Here is a 12,023-nt window from a genome sequence, read left to right as displayed (position 1 = left end):
CTTGATCATTGCACATTCTAAGCATGTAACAAAATATCACATATACCTCATAAATACATAAAACATTATGTATCAGTCAATAAATAAAAGGTAAATTTAAAAAAGAAAAATAGTAGGAAAGAAATTGGATATGTGTGAATATTTCAATTGTCACAAATGTTTGACAGCAAGTGAAAAAGCTCTAAGTATGCAGCTGTCAGCACAGACAGACCCTCCTTCTTCAACCACACTCATCCCTGTTCTCCTTTGCCCTTCCAAGATTTCTGAATGGGCAGGAGGTTTTTGTCCATGTGTCCCCGGGACCAAGCTAGATCTGATAAATCATCTAGGAGGATGAGGAAGCCCTCAAACTAGTCAGGATCATATTTGGTATGTACAGCTTTAGAGCTCAGCACAGGAGAAAAAGGGATTCAAAAAAGCGAAAAAAACGTTCTAGTTTAATTAGACTATAATTTTGAAATGTGAATAGTTGCCCAAATATTATGTACTTAAGCATCTTTCTGATTTTTTTACCCCATGCCTCTGCCTTCCTACCCTTTCTCTGCTATACACTCCCTTTTCCTCCTTCTCCTCTCTCATTTCTTCTCCACCCAGATCATTATTTTGTGTGTCTGTTCAAGTCAACTAGGCCAAATGAAGAGAGAAGCACCTCAGACTTCATTTGTCTGCAAGGAAATTTGAGTTACTGAGTTTAGAGGATGTATAGGTTTTCTATTGCTGCAAAACAAATTTACCATGAATTTAGTGTCTTAAAGCAATGCATGCTTGTTATTTCATAGCTTCTGTGTACCAAGAACCTGGGAAGAGTTTAATTAGGTTCTCTACTTAGGGTTTCACAATCAAGGTGTTGGTGAGGATGTATTCTCATCTGGAGGCTCTACTGGACAAGAGTCTACTTCCAAGCTCACTCAGGTTGTTGGCAGAATTTATTCCCTTTATTTGGTAGGATTAAGAGGCCTAGGTGCTGGCTAGGTATTGATGGTAATGACATATAATGAGGCTGCCCTCAGCTCCAGAGACCACACACAGTTCTAGAGGCTGCCTTGGGTTCCTTGCTATATGGTCTTCCCAACATGGCCACTTACTTAAGCCAGCAAGAAGTATCTCTAGCATGAGTCATATATATGTATATGTATATATATTTATATATATATGTTTGCAGTGTTCTTACCCAGTCTCTCCTGTGAATATTATATATATATTTACAGCCTTCCATCTTGCATTCTTTGAGATCAATCTCTGGGAATGGCTATAGGCTGACACTAAGCTTAAATATAACGTAGCATGTTGATACATTCCATGTCTTATATATATAACCAATGTGCTCAGGACTGACCATTTATTGCAAATTATGATTCCTTCTAAGGAGGCAAACATAGGAGTCTACAGTGGGTTCCTTGATATACTTACACACTGCCCATTTGTGCATTTATGCACAGAAACACTCTACATTAGTGTTTCATCTACAATACCTCCCCACCAAACCTGCTTGAGTCTGGAGACTAGCATATGAAGTTCTTAGTATTTAACTAACACTGCAAAGCATTCAACTAAATACTTTGGCTACAAGAAAAAGCATATCATGATGACTTAAAATTTGAACCCCAGAAGGATTCCAAGAGGATTTTTACAAGCTATGCTCATAATTTTACTCATTTTTCATAATAGAATTATCAGAGTTGGTAAAGTCAAACAAAACATGCCCTGAACTTCAAAAAAATAATGTATTTTCTCCACTGAAGCATATATCGTTCTTACCTAAAAGTATTAGATTTTAAACTTTTTTCTTTCCTATAAGTATCTCTACTTTCACAAAAGAATTAATAGATACAGTGCTTTCAAAGATCATGTATAATGTATTTGAAAATTACTAGCTGGTGTATGATAAACACTAAAACAGACTGATAACATGTCCCCTGCATTGCTCAAATCCCAGATCAGTAGCTTCAGAAAATAATGCCTTAATTTAAAACATGATGCTAGAATTTAATCAAGATTGTCACGGTTTCTTTTGCATTAGCTATTCTCTCTTTACATATTTTTGGAAGGAGATGTGCAATTATATTACTTAAATGCTGTTTTGATTTCTCTCCTCCTCCTCATCTTAGCGATCTCACCTGGATTATTGTAATGATCTGCCTACCTTTATCCAGTTTCTCTACAGCGTAGTTTATTCTTTGCACAAGCTCAAATGTGATTTTTCTAATTAAAAATTTTCAGTGGCTCAATGTTACCTGCAGGGGAATGCCCAAATTACTTAGCATGGCATAAAACTCTTTCATTATCTGGCCTCAACCTGCCTTTGCAATATTAATCTTTGTTGCTCTTGTCTAACTGCATAGAACAAATGCTCATACATCTCTAAATACATGTGTTATATTTACATAATTATTTTTGTTTATATAAATAGCATATGTGGAAGTTGTTCATGAAACCAACTTTATTCTCATTCTTTTCATGTTGATCTTCAATGTATCAATCAAGACCCAACTAAATTGTCACCTGCCTTGTGAAGGCCTCCCCACTTCTCCTAGGGATTAAAAAGTGTCTATATTCTGATCATATTTTAAACATAGATGTATAATTGAACTATAGTGTCATTATTTGTTAGTTCTCTACACTGACTGTGAAATCCTCAGAGACTTTATCTTATATTTCTTTTATTCTAAGCATGTTCCATGACGTCTGCTTCATGGTGAAAAAAATTCCATAATTGTTTATTAAATTAATACTTTATGCATATCTCAAGGTAGGTTTTTGATAATTTTTCATTTTTATAATTAAATTAATACATGTATTTTTATGTAGCCAACTGTGTTATTTTTTCTAATTGAGAAAACTAAGAAAAATATAGAGGTGCTTCAATAAATACACTTTATCGAACATTTATTGAACCTATATGATACTTAAACAATGCATGTATTGGACACCTACCATGCATAGCACACTGCTTAAACACTTGGAATGATCTAAAAGTAAATGTAAAGAAATATTAGCTAACTCCCCACGATATATCTAGTGCCATCCTAAAGATACGTATAGAATACATGGGAACATAGAGAAATATGTGATTCATCATGTTTAGAGATTTCAGGGAATATTCACCTCTGTAGTGGCATTCAGGGTGAGTCTTAAATTTGAAAAAGGGAAGGAGGTTGGTAGATAGACTATGTCATGTGCAAACATATAAAGACATGTCAGCAGCAGAAGGCATTCACGGGAATGGAGTTTAGAGTGAATGAAGTGGATGTGGGAAAGTTAACCAACAGAATTCTGCAAAGATAAGGTGTGAATTTGGTTGTGCAATAGGAGAGCATAGAAGGAAGTGGAAATTGCACTAACTTGCTAACAGGAAAGTTTCAAAGCCTCAATTGGCTTCCAGTCAGCATCCATTTCCATCATTATGCCAGTATTAAGCTTCCAAACAACAAAAAGAATAACATCATGTTTCCATTAAGCTTCCAAACAACAAAAAGAATAACATCATGTTTCCATCTAAAATGATGAAATTCTCCTTGTACAAACCAAGATGAGCTTAACTTATCCCCCCAAAATGAAAACACAACATTTCAGGAAACACCGTATTCATATCTGGATCATGTTATTCCTTTTTCCAGTTAGTCACAGCCCTTCTGGGCATTTTATAACCTAGAGACTAAATTATTAAGATAACTCCCCTCAATGCGCTTTATGTAAGATATTCAGCTAAATGAAGAAGGAAATTTCATACATAATACATACATACCTGACAAAGAAACAGAAAAACATGCATAGCTACTACTGTTTTCACTTCTATAATTGGTCATGAGGCCATAAACGATATTAGTTCCACTCTTGAGAAATAAGAAGGATTCTTAATCAGCAGAACCCAAGGTTGTGCTAATGGGAATCATGTATTTTTTAAGTGTGTCATTAGGTGTAGATCAAAGTTTATCAGACTTACCGTAACTGAAATTTCAGACTGGATTATTCTCATTGTAGGGAGTTTTCCTATTTATTGCAAGATGTTTAGCAGCATCTTTGCCCTCTACCTCTCCCACAGTCATGAAAATAAAAAATGTATCCAGACATTGCCAGATGTCTGGTGGGAGTAGGAGTGCAAAATTAAGCCCAAATGAGAACACTACGTAAAAAAATAGAAGCAATTCCCTTTCCACACCTTGGTTTTTCAACTTACATACGCCGCCGTTATCTGCAAGCATATATCACAACCTGATAGGGGAGCTCAGTATTCCTGCAGGATTTGTCAACCAGTAAGGAACATGAATCAGTCAACATTAGGCTATTGTACCATTTCACCAAGTCACCTAATGGAGTACATGATCATACCCGTGAATCTTACGAGTGTTGGCCTTTCTTACCTATTTTACTGTAAAATGAGTTCTTTGGTAAGATACCATAAATGGCAGGATACCATAAATGGCAAACAAGGCATTCAGCAACTTCACAAATCTTTATACTGATACAAGCATTGCAGGTAGGAAATACAGATCCATATCCAGAGTACATGTCTATTTGAGAACAAATCATCACTGATGCCTCTATGTAATCAACCCACCACATTATGGTTGGTTGGTTCTCTGCAGAATGGGGCTAAGGAAAGGGCTCAACAGTGCTCTCTAATTTTGACAGTTTGGGCACTTAGATGGCCACTTAACGGCCAGATAAAACTTCATGAGGACCAGTCTATTTTGTTGAGTACATTTGTAACTTTCATCTCTGCCTCCATGGCCACATAAGCCTATTGTGTAAAAACTGTGCAAGGGAAAGAGGCTGATTAATATTTACGGGACACATCTTCTTGTCCACCTGATCACAGAGAACCTCCTTATTAGTGGGTGCACGTCAATGATTATTTCCCTGAGATGCAAATATCCTCACATTCTGTGACTATTCCAAGAAATTCATTAAGACAACTTTTCTGGACATCCTTTTTACCAACCATCTCATTTCACTCCTTCCAAGTTCATGAGAATCTGACAAAACCTTTAGCCATTTCTAAAAAGTAATGCTATAAACCTATACTTTGGGCCATTTATGTTACTAAGCAAGTGGACAACTGCTTAAAGATTTGCCCATTTGTAGGACTTCCCTTTCCTCTGTCATTCAGGGTCACTCCTGATAAATTATAATGTTGCAGAAATCCACTGCAGTCTAGCAACAAGATATTGGGTGAAATGATCTGTAAGTAAAGTGTGAATCTTTTCGTATTCAATAGGAATTTTAGAAAACTCATCATGAGGTCAAAGGTGAGGATGATGCAAGAAGTGATAGAGGCTACTGGCATCTTACTAGTCTGTGAACAAAGCATACCTATAACTTCAGTGTCTACTAGACCTCTCTTTCTCTTTCATATATCCCTTCTACTTGACCATAGAGCTAATATGTTCAACTTTATGCTTTGTTGAACCAGCTGATATCTAATTCATGATGGGCAGCTGAGATTTTATAGTCATTTGGTGTCACTTGGTCAGATATTTGGTCTCTACTACAGACCATTAGTGAGCTAAGAAATGTATGGTTTTGTTTAATTTAGTTTTTTTCTTTAAAGAAGGTTTTTCTTTGAATGTGGTACAGTTTCATTCCAAACCCTATGAAACGGAACTGTGATTCTCGTATTAGAGTTTGCCAGAGACTCCACAAGTAATCTGTACCTACTGCAGACATTTTGAGCATCTTTGAAATTTTGGGTAATAAAACCTAATTGAAAGAAAATTATTTTGGAGAAGAGTCTAGCTAGTGAACTTTCTCTGGTTCTGGGATCTACAAAAAAGCCTTCCAAATTTCTTACTAAATGAGCCAAAGCGTCATAGAGAAATGGACATATATTGTCTAGAAATTACTACGAGATCCATCAAATGTTCCTCTTTCTCAGTGGCAGGTTATGCAATGTGCAGTAACTTTTCTTACATTTTGGGTTAGAAAAATTATTATGTCCTAGATAGCTGGATGCCTAGAAACTTCCCTGGAGAGGCAAGCACCTAATTGTAATGGGGTTGACTTCTCTCCCCATGACATATACATGTTTTACTATGTGTGTATGCTACTTCCTATTTAAAGGTCCAATAAACACGATGCCATCAATTTAATAAGCAAAAAAATAGATACCTCAAGGAATGGCGAAATATCAAAGTCTTTGCATCCTCTATTAAAACACAGAGTTTGAGAGGTCTTAGAAGAATATACTACTGTCTTTGCACGTGAATACAAACTACTTCTGGAAGTTTTTGCTAATCAAAAAAAAAGTTCTTTTGCCAGATCAAAGCTTAGATGTGGCCAGTAAAGAAATCACTTCTGGGCCAGGCACAGTGGCTCATGTCTGTTATCTCAGCACTTTGAGAAGCTGAGGCAGGCAGATCACTTGAGGTCAGGAGTTCAAGATCAGCCTGGCCAACGTGGAGAAACCCTGTCTCTAATAAAAATACAAAATTAGCCGGGCATGGTGGCACACACCTGTAATCCCAGCTACTTGGGAGGCTGAGGCATGAGAATTGCTTGAACCGAGGAGGCAGAGGTTTCAGTGAGCTGAGACTGTGCTAGTGCACTCCAGCCTGGGCAACAGAGTGAGACTCTGTCTCAAAATTAAAAAAAAAAAAATAGAAAAAAGAAATCACATCTGGAACGGTAACTGTACTTTGAATCACCACCTTATTAAATTTATGATAACCCCCTGTCTTTCCTCAAATTCCCTGCTTTTTTCACATAGTCCTAATAAATGAGTTCAGTAGGGGTGTGATATCATCCCTCATACATCTTTGATGATGGAATAAACTCTAGGATTATTTTTCAAGAATACACTATTGCTTTTCAGTCTACTCTTTTGATGGTCAAGGAAAATCAAGCTTCTACTTAATGATTTCTATCATAACAATTCTCATTCCTTGGTTTAAAAAGCCAGTCTAGGAATTCTACCATCTGCTCAATATTTCCATGTCTATTCCAATTATGCATTTGTATAACCACAGAGTATGTTCTTAGATTCACTGGACCATTGTAAAATGAGTTCTCACCAAATGTTCACATATCAGCTGGCTGCCATAACTTCTCAACCCCTCATTCTCATCACAGTGATGTTTCTTGGATCACAAAAAATTAAAGTAGTTTAAAGAAATGTTCAAAAGTCCCCCCCCAAAGTCTCAGTATGTCCTTTTCCCAATGCACTACCACTCTAGTAAATGACTACAAGTCTTTGGTAGAGGCTAGAAGAAAGATTGATAGCACATACCTGTGCCAGTAGTTTCAAAGGGAGCAGACATTTGCTTTATTCAGAGTTCTAAGTTCATGAACAGGCTAAGATCTGGCAATGGTAGAAAAAAAGTTGTATCTTTCTGATATGGACTATCAAGATAGATGTTTCTTATAATGCCAAGGTTTTTTTTCAGTATGCAAATTAAGCAAGACTTGGATTGTGGATTTTTCTATTTTTCCATTAAGTAGTAGCAATTTCTCTTTGTTTCTTTTATTTATTTAATTTTTTTAGATATACAGGGTCTTACTCTATCATCCAGATCATCCAGACTGGAGTGCAGTGGTGTGATCACAGCTCACTGCAACCTTGAATTCCTGGGCCAACATGATTCTCCTGCCTCAGCATCCTGAGTAGCTGTTATAGAACTACAGCTGCAGGCAACTGCGTCTATTTTTCATATATTCTGAAGCTCTTTTATTAAATGTTATTAAATGTTATTTCATTTGATGAATTAACCACTTTATCTCTGGTGATAGTCCTTGCCCTGAAATGTACTTTGTCTGATGTTAATATATCTACTCCAGTTTTCTTTCAATATATAATTGCATGATATGTCTTTTTGTATCCTTTTACTTTTAATTTATCTATGTTTATATATTTAAAGAGGCTTCCCTGTAGAAAAGGATAATTGTTTCTTCTAATTAAAAGGAAATCAGAAAAATTTTCCTTTTACTTGGATTTCTTAGACAATTTAAGTTTAATACAATTATTGATATTGTCGAATTTAAATCTACCATCTTGGTATTTTTTTCTAATTTTTTATATCCTTTTTGTTCCATTTCCCTGCTTTCTTATTGATTGAGTATATTTTATGACTCCATTTGATCTCTTCTTTTGACCCATTAGCAGTATCTGTTTTCTTTCTTTTTTAGTGATTGCTTTAAAATTTACATAACATATCTTCAACTTATTGTGGCTACTATCAAATAATGTTATATCACTCCATATACAGTATAAGAATCACACAGTAATGTACTTCCATTTTCCTTATCTTTTGTAATAATTTTATCATTCATCTTCCACATAATTTATAAATCTTTCAATATATTGTTACTACTTTTTGTTTAAATAGTAAATTATCTTTTAAAGAGTCTAAAAAGTGAGGTACAAACTTTTATATTTCCATACACATTACCATTTTAGTGTTCTTTATTTCTTTAGATCCAAATTTATATCTAGTATCATTGCTTTTCTGCCTATAAAACTTTCTAAACATTTCATGTGATGCAGGTCTGCTAATAATGTATTCTCTAAATTTTTTAATTTTTAAAATTTCTTCTTATCTCTCTGTAAATAGAATTCTAGGATGACAGTTTTTTTTCAGTACATTAAAATGTCATTACATTGTTTTCTGACTTCCTTAGGTCATTACAAGGCATCTACAATAACTGTTAAATTTGTTCCTGCATAGACAGATAGATAGATAGAGTCTTTTTTTCACTGGCTCTGTGTGACTTTTTTCTTCACTGGTTTTTAGCATTTCTATTGTGATATACATTGGTAGTATTTTCTCTGTGTTTTATTTTATTTAAAAATGTTTCATCAAATGTAGAAAATTTTGCCTTTATGTCATCAAATATATTTTCTTTCCACTACCCTCAACATCTTTTCTTTTTCCTAGGACTCCAATTACAAGTGTGTTGCACCATTTGATAGTGTATCACACACAACTGATGCTCTGTTCAATTTTTTATGTCATATTTTTTCTTTTGGTGTTTTATTTTGGGAATAGTTTTTATAGCTAAGTATTTATGTTCAAAATTTTGCTTCTACATTGTCTAATTTCTGTTGACCACTTTCAGTTCTATTATCCATTTCAGATGCTGTATTTTTTATTTCTAGGTTTTGAATTATTTTTTAAATTTTATGTTTCTCTCCTCATCATAATCATGATCCCTCTACTTTTTAAACATATACAGTATATTTAAAACAGCTGTATTAACTGATTTATGTTGATTATCCCATATCTGTATCTCTTTTTAATGATTAAATATTCTCATAACTAAAGGTCTTAATATTTTCAACTTACTTTCATACCTAGTAAATTTTTAAAAATTGAATACTGGCTATTTTCAATTCTGTTTGGTACTAGATTTTTGTATACTTTATCTATTGATGGAGTTTGCACTGTTACACAGTTACCTTAATTGAGTTAAGTTACTCAAGTAAATTATACACTTTCAAAGCTTGTCTAATGCCTTGTTGGGATGAATTCAGAGAAACCTTTAGTTTAGGACTTACTTGGCCCTACGACTATTGCTCTAGTCTTGTTTAACAGTCTCCCCCATGGCCTCAGACTTCGGTTGCAAGGCAGATCAAAATGTCCTCTGTTCCTGGGAAATATCTTGGTAGATTATAATAAGAGTAAGATCAGGCATAGCAGGAAGTATATAAGAAGTGCTGGGGTTCTGGCTAACTTATTTCTTTGGCTTTTCCAAGGCCCATTCTTAACTCCACTTGTTTTCCAATTCATTGCATTTATTTTTACTAATTTGACATGATACATAAAAGAGAAAATGAATGCAAAGGAACATAAGGGAGCTTTTTGGGATGGCAGGAATGCATATCTTGATTAGGGTGGTTGTTACATATGTGAATATATTTTTCAAAAGTTTTTGGTCTCTACACTAAAAATGAGGCATTTTAGTATAAATTTATCTTAACTGAGTTGGCTTATAAAGAAAAAACTTAGAGAAATAAGAGCAAGTCTTAGAGATAATGATAATGAACTCAAATTTCTCAAACATTCTAGTATGCAGCTGAAAAAAAATTTACTGGAGGTTCTTGGAAGTAATTTGAAAGAATCAGAAGTTAGAGGTTAGAATCTTGAGCATTTAAAGCAGCAATTCTCAATTATGGATGCACATTTGAACCATTAGGGGAGATGTTTGGTATACTAGTGCCTGGCCTTACTCTCAAAAATTGTGAAGTAGAGAAGACTTCTTTCAGGTAGCTCATAAAGTGAGAAAAGAAAAGGAGTAAAGATTATAGCCTGGAAATTACCAATATTTAAAACGTTAAAAAACTTAAAAGTAGTGAGTCTTTAGTATAAGTTTTATGATGGTGTCCTTATAAGAAAGACATTAAAAGGATAATAAGAAAATACTATGAACAATCTTATGGCAACAAATTTGACAAATTTGAAATAAGGACAAATTTTTTTAACTTGTTCCATCAACAGGGGAAGAAACGGCTCTACGTCTATTACAGAAATGAAGTGTTTTTACCTAAATCCTGATAGGAAGTATCCAGGCAAAGATATTTTCATTAATGAATTATTAATACATTAAAAATATTCAAGAACAAAATAGAATTAATCTTCTACAGGCAATTTAGAGGAGATGAAATAAATGCCCAACTCATTTTATGAGGTCAATATAACACTAATACTAAAATCTGATAAAGAATTATAACAAAAAACCCGGAAGAATATTACCGACCAGTATGCCTCACGTAAATAGATGGAAAAAATACTTTAAAAATATTAGCAAATCACATCCAACAAATAAATAATTCATGAATTATCCCTTGAACACAAGAATTGACCACTAGGAAAGAACCACATGAGTTATGGTAGGAGCAACTCCACAGCCTGAAGAGGAATGTGGGAAAAAACAGTCAACAACAAAAACAACTGGTACCTACCACAAATGGCAAAATTTCTGATATTTCTGATGACATTATGCACACTTTTGCTGAGACAATTAACTCAGATTATAGAAGTGTTATTTTAACTTGAATAAATGAATGCAACTCCCTGAATATCAGTAAAAAGGTGGTTAGAACAAAAAGAAGAATATGTCTAATTAAATAGGATCCTAAACCATTTCAGAGTGGTAAAAATAGGATCTTTAACTCCTAATCTTCATGCCAAGGCACTCATGAGTTAACTTAATTAAACTTCCAAAAATGAGTTCTAAGTTCTAAGAGTCTTATACATCCTCCACTCTTAATATGCACTTAATACACTTCTTAAAAATCTGGTCATCCTGATCTAATTACTACACAATATCTTGCTTCTAAAGCAAGACATATTTAGATGATTTTTATCATCTGTGTAGGATATAATAATCATAAAATCTTGCTTAGCAGTGAAAGTTATTATTTATCTCTGCTTTAAAAACATACCATAATCATGACATCTAAATATAGCACTATATAGCCAATTAAGCCTACTCTAAGTAGAATGTGTGAAGCTTCCAGATACATGCTCTTTTATGTCATTTCAATTAGATTTCAGGACTTACATTTTGTGATAGCACATCCAGTTTCCTATTTCTTCTCTGCATTCTTGGCTGGTACAGTAAAAATTTAAATTAAAACCATTATTTACTTGCTCAGCTATCATCAAGTTTAATCCAGTAACATAATTATGTTAGTGGAGACTTCTTTTTGTGCCAGTCTTTAATCTTATCCAAATATTGAAAAGAATGCTGAGAAAAAGACAGTCTCAGATGCTGCACAGAGCACTTGGCTGGTCAACAGTACTTGGCTGTTTTAAGTTGTGCTAAGTAGAGCAAAACAGAGCTTCTGTAAATTATGGTATCTTATTCCACAGCTCAGAGAAAGTAACTCTTTTGACCTCAGTGCAAATAATAAGGCTAGATGGTATTCACAAGTGCAGCTCACTTGGGAAAAGATAAAGGGGTGGAGGAGGGTGGCTGATGAAAGGAAGGAAGAGAAAGGGATCAGAAACGTAAAAGGGGAAGATGACTAAAAATATGATAAAGAAATAGAAATGACCAGATATTCTATAGAGTCTAGTGCCAGGAGG

Source organism: Gorilla gorilla, chromosome 3, assembly GCF_029281585.2.
Source record: "Gorilla gorilla gorilla isolate KB3781 chromosome 3, NHGRI_mGorGor1-v2.1_pri, whole genome shotgun sequence".
NCBI lineage: Eukaryota > Metazoa > Chordata > Mammalia > Primates > Hominidae > Gorilla > Gorilla gorilla.
The sequence above is the reverse complement of the archived record's forward strand: the minus strand, read 5'-3'. Positions refer to the sequence as shown.